Source organism: Capsicum annuum, chromosome 2 (genome assembly GCF_002878395.1).
Source record: "Capsicum annuum cultivar UCD-10X-F1 chromosome 2, UCD10Xv1.1, whole genome shotgun sequence".
Classification (NCBI taxonomy): domain Eukaryota; kingdom Viridiplantae; phylum Streptophyta; class Magnoliopsida; order Solanales; family Solanaceae; genus Capsicum; species Capsicum annuum.
In genome coordinates this window covers 121,978,320-122,000,596 of record NC_061112.1, presented here as the reverse complement: position 1 = coordinate 122,000,596, position 22,277 = coordinate 121,978,320, and the positions used below count along the sequence as shown (strand labels likewise).

The following is a 22,277-nucleotide window of genomic DNA, read 5'->3' as shown; positions in this document are numbered from 1 at the left end:
ACAAATAATGTCTTATAATAATGATATTAAATTAAATATTATATATAATATATATATATATATATATATATTCACTTGAAAATATAGTAATTTATAAATATATATTCTTAACTAATATTATAAAAAATAATTAATTTATATTTTTTAAATTAGTATATTTTAATTAAATTAATCATAAAAACTTAAAGTACATGATTTTTAAGAACATCATAAAATATATGTTCAATTAAAAATATTAATATTATGAACGAAAAGGGATCTAAAATGTCTTTCAATTATGTGAAATATTGATGCAAAAATATCTTTCGTCTATCTATTGGGATTATTTTATCATTTTATTTAACGAATCAACTTGACCCACTTTCTTTTTAGTATTTTCAGTTAGGATTTTCTTTTTATTTTCTAATATTGTCGTGATTCGATGTATATTGATATTTCTATGTTGTTTCATGTATCATATGTTTGTTGTAAAGTAGCATGACTTTATGCTTTCATTTACTTGTCTCGAATTAGAATTTTTTTTATGATGTTCTCTCAAATGAAAGACTAATTCTTTTCAATATTTATTTTGTGTATTTTTCTTTGTCTTTCATAATTTTATGGTTGACTGTTAAGCATGTCATAGTTAGATGTTGTTATGGCCGTTAGATATATGATATTTTTATCAAAAAAAGATCTTTTTATATTTATTTTTGGTGTTGCATTCTCGATGTGGTCCCTATCTCTTCATCCTTTATCATTGTCTTGATATAAAATATTGAAAGATTCCTTGTTTTTTTATTTTCTTTATTAGTTTCTGATAAGTCACTTTCTCTTTGTTACATGTTTATCATGTGACCCCTCCAAAGAATAATTGAAAAGGTTGATTTGGTCTTTAACTACGGAGAAACGTGGGTTCTTACTTCTCAACTTACCTACTTAAAAAACTGACTCATGTATGGACATGGTATGATCCATATTTTCTCTCATATATAGATATATGTTCAGAGTACACTAAAAAGTTAGATTTTGGTAAAGTGAAGCAGTGTTATGTATAGGGCCATGTGGTGGGTATTATCTAGTCGAGAGTAATGTAGGAATTAGAATTTTACAAATTGCATTGTCTACTTAATTCGTTCTGCTTAAACTTCAATTGTTTGTTGTTGAGAAGGGTGAAAATATTGTCCCATCTCTTGACACTGCAACAATGGATGCAGTAACTGATGGTGAATCAAGTGAGGAAAAGGAGGATGAAAATGAACCTGTAGATAGTGACTACAATAGTGATGAGTTAAAATTTCTTGAAAGGGGAAAGAAAAGAGAAGCCAATGAAAGTCGAGCATCTTTTTAGGGTTGAAAAAGGGAATGAGCTTTAAGGATCTTGATGAAACAAAAATGTTTGTGAGTTTTTACTTAATTGTTAAGAAGAGGGGCCTTAAAGTTGCTAAGAGTACTGGCCCTACTAGAGTTAGATATATATGTGTGATGTTGGTTGTCCTTTTGTGTATCTCATATCAGAAATTGATAAAGATTAAGAATTTGAAGTTAAAACCTTGGAAATAGAGCATACAAACCAGTCATGCTTTATGGATAGAAGAGCTACTCAACAAGCTTTAGCATACTATTTCAAGAACAAAGTCAAGAATAATCCTAATTATAAGGTGACAAATATAAGGAAACGCGTAGATGATAGATTTTTACTTAATGTTAGCTATTCAAAGATGAAGAGGGTTAATCAAATTATCTTAGAAAAACTGGAGGGTAGCTTTATCGATTATTTCAATAAGTTAGAAGCGTATGCTCAAAAATTGAGGGATAGCAATCCTGATTCTGATATGGTGATAAATATATCAAAGATGTGTTGGAATAAGATAAAAGAAGATTTTTAAGAATGTATGTGTGCTTTGAAACTTTGGAAAGTGATTGGATAAGTGGTTTATCTTTTTGTCATAAAATTATTAAAACATTTGATAAAAAGATGATCTATCAATTCTAAATAAAAAATGAATGACTAGCAATGTGAAATATGAAGTCAATACTAAGGGTGTTAAGTGGGTCGTGCCGGATCAACCCGTAACCGACCCATTAATTTTAAACGGTTTGTGAGCCGGTTTGGATTCGGACCTGGTTAAACAGGCCAGTCCAATTCCGGACCCAATAGTAATTTTTTTAAAAATAATCCTGAACCGGCCCACTTAACCTAACCCGATCCAACCCACCTAAATTCGGTCAAAACTGGTCCAAAATCCGGTCAAAACCGGTCAAAACCTAAAAATAAAATAAAAGTTTTTTTTTCAATATACATTATATATACCCACCTATATACATTTTAAATAAGTTAAACAATATATATGCACTATATATATAGTATATACAACATTAGAATTTAAAAAATATATACACATATACACAATTACACATGTAATCGTGTATATGACTATAAATATATATACTACTCTAAATAAAATATATACTACAAGATATATACTATAATATAATGATATATATAATAATTTATAAAATATATACACATGTATACGTTAAATATATACTACTTTAGAAAATATATACACATATATACATACCATTATATTCAATATATGTACTACTTTAAATAAAACATATACTACAATATACACACACACTAAATATATAGCTATATACTAATTTATAAAACATACACACATGTATACGTTAAATATATACTCCTACTTTAGAAAATATATACACATATATACGTACCATTCAATATATGTGGTATTTTAAATAAAATATATACTACAATAGATATACTACAATATATACACACACTAAATATATAGTTATATACTAATTTATAAAACATATATACATCTATACGTTAAATATATACGTCTATAGAAGATATATACACATATATACATACCATTCAATATATATGTACTACTTTAAATAAAACATATACTACAATATATACACACACCAAATATATAGTTACATACTAATTTATAAAACATATACACATGTATACATTAAATATATACGTCTATAGAAGATATATACACATATACACATACCATTCAATATATGTACTACTTTAAATAAAACATATACTACAATATATACACACACTAAATATATAATTATATACTAATTTATAAAACATATACAGATGTATACATTAAATATATACTACTTTAGAAAATATATACACATATATGCGTATCATTCAATATATGTACTACTTTAAATAAAACATATACTACAATATATACACACACTAAAATATAGTTGCATACTAATTTATAAAATATATACACATGTATACGTTAAATATATACTAATTTAGAAAATATATACACATATATACATACCATTCAATATATGTACTACTTTAAATAAAACATATGCTACTTAATATAATAAATTAATAATACTTGATAGTAAATTAGTAATATATTAAAACTAAGTATTTAATTTAAGCTAGAAATTCAATTTAAATCATTAAATGAAAAAAATTACAAAGTAAGGACTAAGGAGTGAATAAATGTTGAATTTTATTGATTGCAAAATGATCCAAAATTTATATTTTATATGAATGAAAAATCTACAAATTTTGCATTATTTTTGCCAACTCATTCATGTTAATATTAACGGGAACTTGCATAGGATAATCAAAGTCAATGGGGGAAAAAATCATGCATTGGACTTGATTCTGCTGAGTTCTCCCGTGAAGTCATTATTTCTTCAAGTCTCTGCTCGTCGTTCGGTTCCACTTCCATTTATTGATTTCTTCGTTCCGCTCTAATCCAATCTCTAAGGCAAACTAGAACATTCATTGCATTGCTTCCCAATGAGTGTCGGTTGTCTCCAAGCTACTGTCATCTCTAACTAAAAGCGATCTCTGATGTAACGGTTGACATTGGAACATTCAAGATATCTCTAGCTAATCTTGAAAGCACAGGATATTGTGTTTCATTATTCCTCCACCAATTCAACGCGTTGATCCGTCTTCTGCAATCCTCTATCGACGTTCGAAGATAATACTTTAGCTCTTCCCGATAAGTTGTTGTGTAAGCTCCCGCCTCAACACTGTTCCAACAATTTAAATCATAAAAGTAATCAGGAAAACTACTATGTGCCGGCCTTTTAGAAGATGATGGATCCTCGGGAGGATGAGGAGCGACAGTTGGAGTGATATTTATCGGTATAGCTAAATCAAGTAAATCAACATAATGGTTATATAATTTATCTGTGTAAGCGTTCGCATCGGTCATAGCCGTCCACAAATCAGGTTGTTCTTGTTCTTCATCATCAGAATCATTGTTAGTATTTATCTCTAAGTTAGCATAAATAAGAGTACTAAAGTGTCACATAGTATTATATTTCATGCACGAATTTAGCATAGCACCAACCAAGTAAATAAGGAAAATTGAAAAAAAATATTTTTTAAATTTAGTAAACATAGCACCAATAACTTCTTTGTAACCTTTTTTATTTTTATATTCTTTGAGCAAACTAGAAATATCGGCTATATATTCCAAATATTACAAATAGTAGGATAATAAGCACCGAAAAATTTAACCGTAGCTATATAAAATTTTTTCAAAACTTAACAAGATCATCAATTATAGACCAATCAGAATCATGTAGCATGCAATCAGCCGAATCAACAAATGAACCATAATGTTGGTTAAAAGATAGTGTAATAGGAACTCTATATTTATGATAAGTTTTTAAAAAATCATACGTAGCATTCCATCTAATATCACATTCTTCAGGCATCAATATCGGTGCAAATTCATTTTGTTTACATTTAAGTTTAAAGTCTCTAATTTTTTTCTATGATTATTTCCTTGAATAAAATCAATAGCAAGCTGAATTTTTTCAATATAAAGCTCAAAAAACTCAAGACCATCTCTTACAATTAAATTATATATATGACAAACACACTTAACATGAAATATTTCAGGTAAAGGCGGAGATAACTTAGATTTTAACTTTGTAATAGCAGTCTTGTTGTTAGAAGTATTATCAAAAGCAATACATAAAATTTTATTTTCAATACCATAAAATTCTGCAACTTTAGCAATCGAATCAACAATAAAATTTCCAGTATGATTACGATCTTCATCATACAAAAAAGCTAGAATACGTTTTTGCATAATAAAATTACTATCTATCCAGTGACAAATAATCGTTAAATAATCATTTTTATTAACAGCACAACCAAGATCAGAAGTTAGAGACATTCTAGATTAAATATTTTTTAACAATGTTGATAAATAAAAACAATATTGTGAATGACGTCTAAAAATATCGGCCCGAAAAGTACTTCTAGGAATACCATTAAACATAAGATTATAAATTGTTTGAATAAAATGAATAAAAGCATCAGAAGAAAGAAAACTAAAAGGCAAACAACCCAAAACTACCATTTTTGCTATTTCTTCTCAGTCCCTTAATTTATTATACTTCTTCATTACCTGATCGGTTGCTGGGTCCATTCTAGTCTGTGTTGGTCCACCAACATCCGCACCATCTTTTGCAATATTTAACTCTCTTGCGTGATTATCACTTATATGTCTAATTAATATACCTGTACCCCTTGCTTGCCTCCTCTTTTATGCTTATATATTTGTTGACAAATATTGCACTGCACCTCAGTATCTGATATACGTGTAAAAAATTGCCATGCAATACTAGTTGTTTTACGAGCTCTTGGGGCAGGGGGAGGACGGAGAAGGCGATTAACCGATTCAGGCCTAACGTTAGCATTTTCTACTGCGGGTGTCTCACCAATATTTTCATCATCTTCATCTAAATCAACCGCATCTACTTTATTTTTTTCTTCTATACCGTAATTTTTCTGAGCTTCTAGATAATCCATATCATGAGCACCTACACCCATTTCTTCATCAAAAGGTTGACTAAGAGGTACCGGAGGCGGAGGCACACATGTATATCTACTACTTGAAGTACCTCTACCGCTAGTAATTTATTTTTTACTACCACTACCACTTCTGAGACAAAATTTTTACACCTTTTAGTGGCGAGGTTTCTTAATTTATCCATAATATAAATTAAACTAAAAAAAATTCAAAATACACAAATATAATAAAACTAAATATTCAACAACTAATACACTAATTAAAAATTAAAAGTAAGAGATGAAATGACAATACCAAATTTTAGAAGTATCCGAAGGTTGCGACTTTAAAAACTTTCACTCGTACTTTGTAATCACAAAATTAAAAAATTAAAGTGAGCACTTTAGGAAATATATAGAATATTTGAGAATTGAGAATTGAAAAAAATTTGAGAAAGAATGAGATTTGAGAGAATGAAAAATTGTGTGAAAAATGATTTCAAAGTGTAGGGTATTTGTAGAATTTTTTTGGGGTTTAAAAAAATATTTTTAATGATTTTTTTTAAATATAATTGGCCATTATAGCCGTTTTGGGCTCCCAACGGTCATATAGCCATTGGGCTCAACGGCTATAATGGCCCAACGGACCATTTTTTAAAATCTCAATTTATTTAAAAAAAATTCATTATTCGGGCCGGTTAACTGGAGGGCCTGGAACGATTTTGGTTTGGACCAGGTTAATCGAACCTCAAAAAAATTAATCCAGCTCGAAATTCGGTACCCTACAGCCCGTGGGCTGATCGGGCCAGATTTTTTTAGTGGATCGGGTCAGGCTGGGTCAACTCGGCCCGTTTGACAGGCTTAGTCAATACTAACAAAATAATAAATTGAAAGAGAAAATATAACATAAGTTCAAAATTCAAAAACAAAGATACTAGTAATAATCTTATGTCAAATTCTAACATAACGTGTATAAATATGATTCAAATGAAACGAAAAACTTAAGTCTATAACTTTATTCAACAATGAACTCTACTTAATTTAAAAATTAGAATAGTAACTAAATTATGCTAAATGAAAAAAAAAAAACTAAACCCAAAAATAGATAATATGAAAATTTGCATGAAACCGCAAGAAGTAAAGATTGAAAAATGAGAAGGAAATGAAATATAAATAATATTAAAAAATATATTTTTAAAATATATTAGAATAATAGTAACGAAAAATTTTTAAATAATGAAAATTAAAACTGTCATGACCCGAGTCGAGGCCCTGGCCGCGACGGGCATCCCAAACCACGAAGGCCTGAGATTCCCCTCTAACTCCTCAACCCACTAGTGATATTGTCCGCTTTGGGCCCAAGCCCGCACGACTTTAAAACGCGTTACTAGGGAGTAAGACTTGCTTACTTATATACCCAGCATCTCTCCTGTGTTTTGCCGATGTGAGACTCTTTCCTAAGTTGGGGTGTTACCTATATTCAGTCATGACTCGAGTCGAGGCCCTGGCCGCGACGGGCATCCCAAACCATGAAGGCCTGATGTTGACACCCAATTTTGGCTCACCCTTTTTCTTCTAATCATTTTACCGATGCTCCTCGGCCCTAAATAATTTTTAAAATTAAATAAGATTTTTTTTTTTACAATTTTTTTTCTATTTCTACAAATTTTTAAATAAAAATAAAATTGATTTATTTATTTTTCATCATATTATAAACTATTTTAATTAAATATAATTCAATATTTTAACATCAAAATCACAAAAAAAATATCTTTTGGTAATCGCATTCGCATTCTGTAATTTTATTCTATTGTGACCATGTATAGGTATATTTTTTGTTATATGAAATATATTTTATATTTTTTTTATATTCTCATTTTCTTCATATATATATACATATATTTTGTTAATATTAAATCGCAAAAAATATTTAACTGGGTACGCATATAAATTATGTCTATAATTTATGTACGCACGTACCAAAATAATTTTAGAATAGCAGAAAGTATCGATAAAATTAATTTCAGTAGAAAAAGAGTATTCAGGCCGACAATAATTCAATTTTTTTTTTCATCCTAAATCCAATTCTTATTTATAAATTTCAAAAATCCAAAAATTAGCTCAAAACCTAGAATAATTCCCATATTCGCTTCGCTTCCACACAATTTGATTTAGTCTGTTAAATTATTTCTAGTCCGAGTCTCAAAATTTTTAATTATTTACTTATTTTTATATTTATACGTATAATTTTATCATTTTCTTTTATTCTTATATTAAATTTAACTTGATCGGACGGTCCAAATTATAGTTAACGAAATCAGCCCATTACATGGCTTTGTCCACTCCCCCAAAAGTCAGAATACGTGACTTTCTCTACATCCTTCACCAAATCAAACCGACAACCATGGCAGCAAATAGTACTTCCAAATCCCTGCAAAAACAAAGAAAAAACATCAATCCAACCTTGAGTTCATCCACGAAGGAGTGACAAGTCATGGAGGGGATTTGAATTTGAATTTCAAACCCCCCTCTTCCGAAATTATTGAAATTTCTTTTTCAAATCCGGACTTTCAAGTCTGGATTTGCGCCTATAAATATGAGTTTCTTCAACACCCAGTAGGGGGAGGGCACCAAAAAAAAAAAAAGATCCGAGGAAGAGAGTAGAAATCAGGGAAGCCGAGAGGTGGAAACAAAAAGAGGTTTCAAAATTATTGGTTTCTTTCCGATTCCGATCCAAGATCGGAGTTCCTTGGTTTGAATTTCTAGCCACCGAAAGATCTCAATGTTGAAGCCTCACGTTTGCTGCCCACAAAAAGGTGCGAGTCTTCCCTTTAAACGTCAATTTTTATTTCCTTGTTCTTTTTATCTCGTTCAGTTTATGGAAGGTGTGGTTTCGTTATATTTTCAAATTTGTTGTTGGCGTTGTTGCTTTTGCGGATAAAATATGACTTCGATTCTAAAAATGAATTTGGTTGTAAATTTCGATCAAGTTTGAGTTGTTGTTGATTTTGAAAGTTGGGATTGAGTGTTGATTTTATCAAATTTACATTGTTGTTGATTCTGGGAAATGAACTCGTAAGTGTATAATTTACGTTTGGGTTCGAGTTGAGATCGTTGTGATGATTGTTTACTATCCATGGGTCATTTTTGATTTTTTAGACGTGGTTGTTCTGTGCCGATTATTCAGGATATGTGAGTCTGTTTTCGGGGTTGTGTCGTTGTTGCAATTGTGAGGTCCTGTAAATCACTTTTGGCTGGTCCTTGAGAAATATTCATGCATTTTTGTGCTTAACTTCGTGAATATGTGAATAGGCGGGCTACTTCGGCTTCAAGTTTTGGTTATAATATTGTTCCATAAAGCCTATGAGAGATGGAAAATCAGCTTTTTATGTCTTCATCCTTTTGTTGTTTTAATTTCCGCGGATGTGTGATTTTCAGGCCTCGGGTTGTGTCAGTATTGTTGTTTGTTCATTTTATTTTTGAGTCCGAATGGTGTTGTGGGAAATTAACTCTTTGCTTCGACATCGTCTTATTGCGATTCAATGGCTTTGGGTATGTGGGCTCTTATTTTGTGTTATTTCTCACCAGAAATGGTGCTATCAGAATGGTGTCTGATTTCCATTCTTCTATTTCGTCGATCATTTAAGTGGGACTGCTCTGTTTTAATCTGCAAGTTTAATTATTTGATTGAATGCTTTAGTCCTCTAGTTGGTTTCGGGTACGAATTCACCTTTTTCTTTTTTTGTTTCTTTGTCGTTGTATTTTCTTCGACATTTTTGATTCTATCGAATGTAAGATTCATTTTGATTTCAAGTGGTATGGTTGTGGTTATCTTGGTCTTGCAAGTAAAAGATGTAGTTTCTTTAATCTGAAAAATTATTCGGTGTTGAATGCACGGATTTCTAGATATATGAGTATATGTGTTTATCCCGTTTGGTTGCTGTGGTTGTTCGGGAATTTTGTTGAATATGATTAGATATAAAATCTATTTGTGTAAACATGAATCTGTAGGTATATGAACATGGCACCTTTTATCACGTTTTTTAAAGCAAAATATGGTTAAATTGATTGCTTGTAGCCATCCTTTGGTATTTGATTTCGTGGGTTGAATTGGATGAATCATGGAGGAGAAATTAACTTGTTTATTTGGGGGGGTTTGTTTTTTATGGATCTTTCAATGTTTTCAATATCTGCATTCTAGTTTTTTCCTTGTCATCAAGTCTTGAAAGAAAAGAATTGATCCTTGTTTAGGCAAAACATTGGTGATAATAATTGTTTTGGACATATAATTATCGGTTAGTAATAATAATAATCCTCCCTTTGCTGATAACAATTATTGGATTGGCATGCTAAACGAGTAGTAATTTCCTTGAATTTGTTCTTTGGTTTTTCTTAAAATAGTGCTATTTTAACTTCAAGAGGGTAAAAATGTTTAGGTGATTTAGTGCGTATCTATATCTGTGTTGGTTTCCAAAATCATAATTTCCTTTTTAAAGAATGTTGTTTGTGGATGTGCACATTGTTCCCTATACGACCACAGTTCATATTTTTTCGCAAAATGATTGTCTATTGCGTTATATTTTGTGTTTATATCTTGTACTCCCACAGAATAAATGAATTGTTGGATTTTGACACATAGATTAAGAAAAAAACATTGAAAACATAAATTTAACACAACTTTTCATTTTTATCCTTAAAAAAAAAAAGTTGACCTTGTAATACCTTTTCAAAAGTTAATTGATTGTCAAATTATAAGGGTAAATTTGAAAAAAATTTAATAATTCACTTATTTTGAAACACCAATAAATACCCTAACAACTCACTTATTCCGAAACGGAGGGAGTATTATATTCTCTTTATTTCATATTTTATTCATTTATTAGATCTTGAATTATTTTTCTAATCCTTATTTTCTCTCTTTGTTTACATGTAAATTCGGATGTTGGAGTTCTTTCGTAACGAAACTGGTCTTGACCCAACATCGGGTCACCTGCAACTAGGATCGCAGAGTTCGGAGTCTACACCTCATTTGCCTCAATAGGAACTTATAACTTATAGTATCGAGTTCTTACCCTTCTTAATCACTTTATTGTTTGTACATATTTTACTAACCTTTGTATTCATTTGAATTATGAATTTTCGTGTGGCGTGATTGAATTGAAACTAACACTAGTATGATTTAGTTTTTGTTTAAGTTTTTAGATGTCTATACTTGATTCTCTTTGGTTAATCTTTTATATATTCAACGCTTACAAATGTAGTAACGATATATTACTCAAACCATTATTTTTATACTCATGAATAACCTTTTAGAATAAAAGAGGTAAAATTACGGTTTAAAGACGGCTCTTAAAAAGAAAATACATCTTTTTCCAAATTGAACAAAAGGTTAATTATTATTATTTTTATTTGTTGAAGTTCTTCGAATAAATCATCAAGCGACCTTTGTTAGTCAAATCTTTTTTTCAAATTGACAAATTACTCACCTATCAAAATTTAAATTTAACTTTTACACGATCTCATGGCGTTCAAATATTATCATATTCGATATCTACTTTTAACATTATTTTGAGTTTCAGATTTTCAGAATCTCCAATACAGAAGGTACATACATGCACTTATACTGTCATATATAAGATATTTTTTTACTATATCTATTCTTATTCTTACTATTACTATATCATCATTTACATGCTATACCTACTCTATTATAAATATGTATTTACTATCAAATTTTACTTACCATTTAGTTCTTAAAATTATTGACATTTCACAATTTAATGAATTCTCGCACCTTTTCTTTTTTTCTTTTTTTTTTTTCACACTCTTTAGAACATACATGTATTTATATTTGTTTTCTTATTAGTGAGTTCTCATATACTATAAAATTATCTTTTCTTAATAATTTTATTTTTTATATTTCAACTTTTACATTTTTATAAACTCTTAAGACCTTTTACTCTCTAACAAATGTTTGTTACAACGCGTCCTCTTTCCATATTCTATGACGTACACATTTTGCAGTAACTATATAATTTCTTATATATGATGGTTTTACGTCTTATATACCCCGAGTTTCTTTTTTAAAACAATACAAATTTTCTTTTACTTATCATTTTTTTTAGCTAATAACGAGATAAATATTTCTCAAATATTTTTCTAAAACAACGTTTAAGGACCATCTTTGGAGAGGCTCTGAGGGGTGCCTAATACCTTCCTCTCGAGTAACTAAAACCCTTACTTAGAATCTCATTAGTTTTCGCAGATTAAGAACAGAGTTTTCATATTCCAAATAATTTTTCCTTAAAAGTTAGGTGGCGACTCGAAAACAAAAAAAACAAACAATTTTTTCAAAAACCACAGTCACGACACACGTCACCATACGTTGTGTGCTGTTTCGATCGATTCGAAATAGGGCGCGACACCTGAGTTACCCCTCTAACTCCCCAGCCCACTAGTGATATTGTTCGCTTTGGATCTAGGCCCGCACGACTTTAAAACGCGTCACTAGGGAATTAGATTTGCTTACCCCTTATGGACTCAGCGTCCTCGCTGAGGTTTGCCCCACCGAATGAGATTTGCCTACACTCAGGACTGAGGTTTGCCCCGCCTTACCAAAATTTGCCTACATTTCAGTTTGAACTTTGACCCACATCAATAGGGACGACACAGGAGCGGCTCTGATACCACTCCGACCCGAGGCCCTGGCCGCGACGGGCATCCCGACCCACGAAGGCCCGAGTACCCCTGAACTCCTCCACCCACTAGTGGTATTGTCCGCTTTGGGCCCAGGCCTGCACGGCTTTAAAACGCGTCACTAGGGAGTAAGACTTGCTTACTTATATACCCAACATCCCTCCCGTGTTTTGCCGATGTAGGACTCCTTCCTAAGTTGGAGTGTTTACAAAAACAAAAAAAATAAAAAAAAAAATAAAAATAAAAATAAAAATAATAAATTAAAAGGTAATCAACTTGTAATTACACCATGTAATTACCAGCAATTCACAAACCCCCCTCCCCCTATGAATTAGAGAGTGTAATTATCCCTATATTACACTCAATTATCTCTTGACCAAGTAATTAACTAGTCAACCAAATATTCAGACATTGTAATTACACCCAATTACACCAAATTCAATTGACAGGGTGACTTTCCAAACATGTCTGTAGAAATATTTTGTATTTTTGGTAAACATGCTCATCATTAATCAGATAAATATAAATATATTGTTATTTTCTTTATTCATAACTTATCTTTAAAAGAAAATAAATAAATATTCCAAGATTTACTTGTAATAAGCTTTAAATTTACATGAAGGTGTAAGTAAAAGTTTACACCGTCAATGGATATTAGTTAATGAGATCTCTTCCTTTTGTCTATGTTTAAGCAGTTGTTGTAGCAGTGACCTGTTTAGTTGGACGAGCTAGCTACACGGTTGAATGGAAAGATGTAATGCCCTGTGTTACTTGGAGAAGGTGTTCAACATCTTATTCAGGAAAATGTTGTAAAATCTTTAATTTTTCAACAAAATTAGCCCTCAGTAATTTGCTTTTAACACACATCAGTATAGCACTACACATCCTTAATAGCATTTCCTGTAAAAATAAGACATTCCATGAAGTTGGATGAGAGAGACTTATCCATTCACATTTTGTGATATTATTACATCAATCACGATATCCAGACATATTATATATTGTTGTCCCAAAATGGTCGATAAAGAAGGCTGAAGAACCTGAACACTAAAGGGATTGACGCGTAGAAGTGTATCCCAGATTCTTAAGATGTGATGCAACCTAAACTCCTGAGTTGAAAATCCAGGTTGGAAAAAGTAATTTCAGTTGCAATATAACACAATTAGTGGATAAAATTAAAACGGCAATTTCACTAGAAATGTAGCACAATTAGCATGCAAAGAATGATGATCATGATTGCTAATCTCACCTCATATTCAAGATCACACCTCTTTTTCATCGTCATTTCAGGCACGCAGTACAATTGCTCCTGAAATTCCTTTTTGTATTTTGGTGAATCATAGGTAGAGCTAGGATTTGAGGTTCGGCATGAACACTAACTCATCAAGATCATAATGTTGATCCATAATCACCCATCACTTCAGAAGAAAAATAGATTCTTCTTTTGAAGGATTTTGGTTTCCATCATTATCTTCTTTTTGAGGGTGTGGGGGAGAGGGAGAGGGAGAGGAATGACAGTTAACCAGCCATAGGCGGGTTCTTTTTCTAAAAATCAAACTATAGGATGAATTTAAGTAACTGATTATAACCGTAAATTCAAAAGATTAAAATAATTAATTTTTTTGTATTAAGTAACTGAACTTTGCTCATTCTAATAGTAAATTGATAAGCAAAGTGACTCTGAGAATGCTAATCTTTCTAGTAGAATTCCATCATAAAACTGTAGCATGAAATTTGGAATACGTTATTATTTGCACATTTACACGATGTTGGTATATTTTTAGCAGTTAAAAAGGCTTTATAAATGTATCCTTCAACAAAAATAAACGACAAATTGAAAAACATAAAACGCCAATTATTTGGGTCCAAATTAGGGATGGTAAAATTGATCTAGGTCGGTCTCAGCTGCCCAATATTTTATAGGTTAGGTGTGACATGACATATTTGACATGAAATAAATACTTGCCAAACTCAATTCATGAGATGCCCAAACACGGGGGTCCTGGACTACACAGTAGCATTGAATCTACAAGTGTAACTTTGTAGACCAATAGTTTGGGGTAATTTAACTTTTTGTAATTTAATGTATTATGTGTGAAGACTGGATGGGATTAACAGTGGCCATTTGCCGGTGTTATTCAGGTTGAGCTATATGACTGATTGTTGCGCACTTAGCCTATCTTGATAATTTTTTTTATAGGTTCAGTACTATCATTTTGACCCGCACAAAACCCATTTATTTGTCATCCCTAGCTGCTTTTTATTACTTTGTTATGTCCGTCTTCTACATACTATTAAGGGTGGACATCATTCGGTTTGTTCGGTTTGATTGTTTAATATCGGTTTAATTTTTCGATTTTCGGATTGACAAAAATGACAATCGTAACCAAATCAAAATAAACTATTTCGGTTCGGTTTGGTTTCTACAAATCCGGTTCGATTATTTTGAATTTTTATTTCGATTTTGAAGATTAAAGTGGTGAGCCTTTCTTTGTCATGACTGGACATTTAAAATTGGTGATTTTTCTAGAAAAATAGTTTTTTAAAAATCTTTTTTTCATTCCCAAATATAAATAACTCAACACGCAGGACATGAAATGAATAACCATAAGTTTAACATAATATATAGCTGTACCCGGAAAGTCGACACTCATTGTCTCGTCTCCTCGAGGCACCACTGAAAGCCTGAAACAAGTCAACAACCAGTGTTGAAATGAGCACTTAGGGTTAGGGACATACCTCGCAACAGTTTGGATTACATATTATATAAATATATATATATTATTTATATAAATTTGGCTTTTCGGTTTAACCAAATCTTTTTTTTGGAAAAATCAAAAATTGAATCGTTTAATGAATTTCAAAAATCTGAAACCGAAATCAATCCAAAAAAATGAAAAAATGAAATCAAAATTAAATTTTGATTCATTTTTTCAAATTTTTTGGTTTGAACCAAAATATGGTCAGTCCTACTTACTAGAAAAAATTGAAGGAAAGGTGTCTTTTAAGTCTTGAATGAAGGATTGGTGACATTGACCAACTTAAAGGGTCAAACATTATTTGGAAACTTGATTAAGTTAATTGTGAAGTTGATTAATATTTTCAAAACTTTCTAATCTTTTCAAAAATACAAATCAACCCAACTCACACCCCTCTTCAATCCAAATCAAACAGTCTCTCTCTCTTCTCTCTCGACAGCTTCTCTCAACTCTCTTCCGACCAACAGTTCTGTAAATTCTCCCTTCACTCTCCGGAGAAAAATAGTCGGGCGAGTTCCCTTTCGACTTTCAACCATCAATCGAAGTGAAGACTTCTCCAGCGACCACAACTTCTAGTTCTTCGTCATCCCATTTCTTTTTTTCATAGGTAAAAAATTATGAAGAAACAGAGGAACTTGAGCCAACTACTCTTTTAGTATTGAAATGTGGACAGAGTAAAATCCTAATTTCTAGCATTTCTTCTTCTTGTTGTCTTACTATTGATTCAAATTTATTGGTGATTTTTGTTCACAGTTGATGTTCTTAGTGTGTGTGTGTGATGTGTTAGTGTTGCTGGGTTGATTTGTTGTTTGTCTTGGAAAAAATGATGTTGAAACAGATACAATATATGATGCAACAGATGAAGACATCTGATAAAATAGATAAAGACATCTGATGTAACAGATGAAGACATTTGATGCAGTAGATGTTAATATCTGATGCAATAGATTAAAATATGATGCAATTATGAAAATCGATGCAATAGATGAATAATCTAACAGATCATTCATCTGTTACGACAGACTACTCTTCTGTTTGGAAGAAATCTAAACAATATAGATCCAACAGATAACTCATTTTCTAATAGATGAGTAATATGTTTCAACAGTTCAGTGATCTATTTTTATTCTCTCCAAAGGTTTACTCATCCGTTGCAATAGGTCAGTTATATGTTGTAACATATAAAGTACCTGGTGCAACAGATCAGTGCTCTGTTTTTATTGTTTCTAACGGATTACTCATCCATTGCAACAGGTCATTTATATGTTGCAACAGATAACAAACCCCTTGCAACAGATTAGTGATCTATTTTTATGGTCCTGTTTGGAAGAAATCTAAACAATATTGATCCAACAGATAACTCATTTTCCAACAGATGAGTGATATATTTTAACAGTTTAGTGATCTATTTTGTTCTCTCTAAAGGTTTACTCATCGTTGCAATAGGTCAGTTATATATTGAAATAGATAAAATACCTGGTGCAACAGATCAGTGATCTATTTTTATTATTTCCAACAGATTACTCATCCGTTGCAACAGGTTATTTATATGTTGCAACAGATAACAAATTCGGTGCAACAGATTAGTGATATATTTTTTTGGTTTTCTATGGATTACTCATTCGTTGCAACAGGTTGGTTATATATTGCATCAGGTTAAATACCTGGTGCAATAGATTAGTGATCTATTTTATGGTTTCCAATGGTTTACTCATCTGTTGCAATTGTTGGTTATATGTTGCATCCGATAACGTACCTGGTGCAACAGATTAGTGATTTGTTTTTATTATTTTCAACGATTTACTCATCCATTGCATCCGGATCGTCAGATTAGAGATCTATTTTTATTGTTTCCAACGGTTTACTCATCCGTTGCAGCAGGTCAGTTATATGTTGCAATAGATGACATACCTGGTGCAATAGATGTGTTGCCTGTTGGAACTATTTTTTTTTACCATTGTGCATGTTAGATTTACTGTTATCCTTTTTTAACGATGCATTAATCAATTATAATCTATTTTATGTTTCTGTTAATTTAAGATAAAATGGATCTAAAAAGAAAAGAAACCGAATCAAGTCCAAGTAAAGGAACAAGTGTAGCAGCTCAACTACATCCACCACTCTATAAGCTTGCTTTACAAGCGTTATCTCAATCAGGAGTAGAAGATAATGAACACGAGGAAGAGAAATATCTTAAAAGAGATGATCTAAATGCTAATAGCCTTTCTTCCGAAGAGTTGGTCAAAAACCTTCAGCATTAATCGTTATCCTATGAGAATGCAGTGCAATGGTGCCACAGATTTAATGGGTGATTTCGTGGTTAAGTCAGCCATGGGAAAATCTTTTGACGCCTTCAGAAAAATATTCCGAGAATAAAAGTTGGATGTTTATTTCAGGGAAAGCTGCTTTGGGAAATATCTTGATTTACAGGAGGACAACAATGCTCGTTTCCAGATGAAAATGGTATACGATCTTCTCAAGCATAGGTTTATGCATGAAAACAAAGAAAAGATGGATGAGGTGTGGATAAATTACTGTGGCATGCCTATTTGTTTTGGTTGGAAGGAGTTTTCCATAGTTACCGGACTAAAATGTTATCCTCCTTATTCTTCTCAAGTTATACCTACTCTGACCTCAAAGAAAGCACCCCACACACCCAAAAAAGGCAAAGGCAAGTCGAGTGATCATGAGGACCTGGTGTCCATTGTTGGTCCAAGCTTCAAAAATAAAAATTTTATAGAAGCGTTGAAAGGTAAAGGACTCTCAAAGAAGCACAAACAATCATTGTGCTTGGTTTGATTTGTACATAATATTTTTTGGGCGAGAGACGTTAACAACAACATAAGCCCCGATTTAATAAATCTCTCCGAGGATCTTGAGGCATTAACAACTATCATTAGGGTTATGAAATCTTCAAAATGACTGTTCAATATTTGTTGACTCCGCTGATACCAAAGATAGTCAACTTATATGGCTTTCCACGGTCCTTTATGGTAAATATTTCTTTTATCATGATATGATTCATCATTTTCTTATTCAATAATGCTTTTGATTTATTGGTGTTATGTTATAGGCTTGGACATTTGAAGCCATTTCTTATTTGATACAACAAGTGAACTACCAGGAAGAAGTTTCCCGTCCAAGAATCCTGAGATAGTTGTTAGCCAAAATCGATAAAAATGATTTTTTTTGATCTTTTCAATGCCCCCAAGGAAGTAGCGAGTCTAATTCTAATCAAGTTTTTATTTTAATTAATAATTATTTTAAATGATTTCATCATCATTCTAATATATGTATCGATTTATTTTAGGTTGTCCATCCGTGGCTTGTTCCGATCAATCGAGAGTTGAAGATGCTATTTTTTCTTACTTTACGATCTGTGTAAACTTTACCAGACCCTAAGATCGTTGATGGAATAAAAATAGAATTGTTTGGATCAACAACCATCACAAGAAAAATAATTTTGGAGGGTGGGCTTGTTGCTGTTGACGATGATAGTGGTAGTGGTGCTGCTGTTGGGGCTACTGATGCCTCTCTTACCATTTTTTAAACAACAAGCCATTATGATTATTATCATACTGGTTGTACAGATTTTGCCACATCTAGCAAATGTTCTGTATGCAAATTTCAAGACTGTAAGGCAAAACACGATAGAGTGATTAATGCTATTAATGCACTAACTGCTTTTGTAAAGGAAATGACATCTAAGAGGGGTGATTCTATCAAAGAGGATTTCATATCCATACACTCCACTAGAGATCAAGGCGGCTAAGAGGAGAAGGAAATATACTTTCAAGGCATCATCAATCATTAAAAAAAGCAAAATTGCAACGCTTCTATCTTTGTTTTACACCGATGTTCAGTGTGCAAAGGCCACAAAGAGCAGCATAAGACGAAGAAGGTGAATGTACATCAACTGTTCCAACAAACAAATAGGCACACATCTGTGTCAAATAGATGATACATCTGCTAAAAATTATCAAACAGATATATACATCTATTGCAATTGTTGTCTAACCTATTGCATCAGATGTGTTATCTGTTGCAACATAAGAATCATCTGTTGCTATAGATGGATAATCTGTTGTATATCTGTAATTAGCATTGATAATGCTGGCTTTCTAATTGGATGTCACGGTAGAATGCACTGCTGAAGAGCATAATATCACAGTTTATAATCCATTAACTGCTTCCAAAGAAGAAGAAAAAGTGGAGCGTGTCAGTTTGGGAGAACGGAAGAATTACCCTTTTGAAGGGTTTAACATCTTGGACGAGGCTCCAAAAAAACTAACGCAGTTGATCAACAACTATTCAGATGGATTGTTGGTGGGCTTTCAAAGCATCATGCCGGCAGGTACATAAATCAATTTTAAAAGATATTGATTTATACGATTCTTGTTGTAAGAACATGATACTAACACATAAATCATCATGTAGAAAACAAAATGATGAATGCTACAAAGTGAACAAATCGAGTCTTGATTTTGATATGTTTAACTTTGTTGTTGCACATCTCGAATAAAGAATTGGTTCTATTTGATGTCACAACCTTAAACTTGCTAGAATAATAAGGTTTCAATGCCATATATATACTTTTAATAGTTTATTTAATTGCATCTACATATTAATTTTTTCGTCACGTAATCCAAAATATTTGATAATATGCGCAACATATCAATGTTATTTTTTACTATCTCCGAAAGAAGGCCAAGTTACAAACACAAGAACAATATTGATACACGACAGATAATTGTTTGTACAAAGTTTACTTCAATAATGCCTACGATAGGTATTGTCAACAACAGCCGAAAGTTTTTTCGAAATGATAAATGATTAATCAACATCATCAAAGGTTATAGAATTTTGGCTGGCTTACCTTGGCATTTAGTCGACGAAGTGTACATCCCAATTAATTGTGGTGATGAATTCCATTGAGTTTTGGCTGTCGTCATTCTAAAAGAGAGGTACATCCGAGTTTATGACTCGATGTCACGAAGAAGACATTCTTGACCTTCGTCTGAGATACAAAAGCTGACCAAAATATTGCCTACTTACCTTGATATGAATGGAATTTTTGACCAAAAGGTTCGTATTGATTAGTCAACGATTGAAGCATACCGAGATAAAATGGGTGATCCATTTGATGTACAATATATTGAAGGAATTGCTTAGCAAACCATTGGTAACCTGTAAGTATAAGTGTCATGATTTAGTTTCATTTCATAAATTTCACAATACTTGCATGAACTGTAAGATATGTATTATCTATTTTTTTAAAACACAAAAATTACGGTCCTTTTGTTGCCGCTTATGCCGAGTATTTGAGCAATGAATTACATGTACCAAATGATGGACTTGATTCCATATTACTCCACAAAAGATATGCTGCTCCTTTAAGGAAATATGTAGAAGCAAAAGGTCAGAAATCGTACACAAGCGACACTAAAGATCCACGACCACCAAAGCCGAATTCCGTCATACCCGATGAAGAACAACTTGTCCATATTGATTAGATCTTTATAGCTTGAGTCCGTCAATGTAATAACCTATCCTCCTTGGTTTAACTTATTGATTTATTTGTAGAGTAGTTCATTTGTGCCCATAATGATTTTTTACATTTCATTTATTTCATGTAATTTTTGAAGGCTTCGATTTATTTAATGTTGTCTATGAATATAATTTAATCCTTAGTTTTGAACATGATAATTGAAATGGAATACTAGATTCAAATATCGCAACAGATAATACATCTGCTGCAACAGACGATATATCTTATCAAATAGATTTAGACATATGTTGCAACATGAGATGCAACACGTAGGTTATCTACTGGAAATTATATAACAGGTCTTCCTACTTTTTTGATTTGCACCAACAAATTATCGATCAGTTTCAATAGATAGATTATATATTGCAACAGATTGTACATCTGTTGCGACAGACAGACAGGGAACATCTGCATAATGCAAGAGATGACCAACCTATTCCAACTGATAATCAATCTGTCACAACAGGTACTATATCTGACACAACAGATATACTATATGTTACAACAAATATATAATCTGTTGCATTATAAAAATTCAACTTTCGCCAGATATTGCCATTACATGTAAAGTGAGGTGGCTTGAAATAAAAAATTATTATCGTGTTTGTCTCCATCTTTGTACATATTCTTCTTTATACATAGGCTCTAACCATTTAGTTAGGTCATCTGTTGGAAATTATATAGCAGGTCTTTCTACTTTCTTAATTTATTACAACAGATTATCTATTAGTTGCAACAATTAGGTTATATGTTGCAACAGATTAGATATCTGTTGTGATAGAAAGATCGAGAAACATTTATTAATACAACAGAAGACCAACCTACTCCAACAGATAATCAATCTGTCACAACAGGTATTATATATATTACAACAGATATACTATCTATTGCATTATAAAAATTTAACTATCCATAAACGTAAAAATTATTACCACTACATGTAAAGTGAGGTGGCTTGAAATAAAAAATTATTATCGTGTTCGTATCCATCTTTGTATATTTTCTTCTTTATACAGGGACTCTAACCATTTAGTTAATACCCCATAAGCCTAGACTCATTGCATCTTTCCTAGAATGGTGTCACATATACCGGTCATTTCTGTGCCGGTTAGCAAACACTCGATGTATGCAAGCAAGTATGGCCTGCACGCTGCATTAGTTCTATTTCTCTGGAGCTCGATGTTCTTATTTTGACCTTTAAAATCCCATGATCCCTTCGTTAAGACTTCAGCCAACAAATGATCCATTAGCTTACTCTGCGTCAACAACTTGGGCAACAACTTCAAAAGTGGCTGTATGTGGGCTAAAAACTTGTCCTTTTTGAAGACAGTTAAGTTGCAGTCATAAACCTTAATCTTTCCTTCGTAGAGTAGTATCTCAACAGAGATAAAATGTTTGACTTCCACGTTCATGACTGCAATGATTCTTTTTGTGTTGGTCCAGCTCT

General features: G+C 31.8%; 2 long non-coding RNA genes across 2 annotated transcripts; one reads left to right on the top strand and one right to left on the bottom strand.

The window, feature by feature from the left end:
• Positions 1–8,087: 8,087 nt before the first annotated feature.
• Positions 8,088–13,515, top strand: LOC107859179. The gene is made up of 2 exons (XR_001671326.2): positions 8,088–11,431; positions 13,219–13,515. It is a non-coding gene; the product is annotated as an uncharacterized LOC107859179 (long non-coding RNA).
• Positions 13,445–14,622, bottom strand: LOC124895983. The gene is made up of 2 exons (XR_007052296.1): positions 13,773–14,622; positions 13,445–13,632 (listed from the first exon to the last, which is right to left on the bottom strand). It is a non-coding gene; the product is annotated as an uncharacterized LOC124895983 (long non-coding RNA).
• Between the last annotated feature and the right edge of the window lie 7,655 nt (positions 14,623–22,277).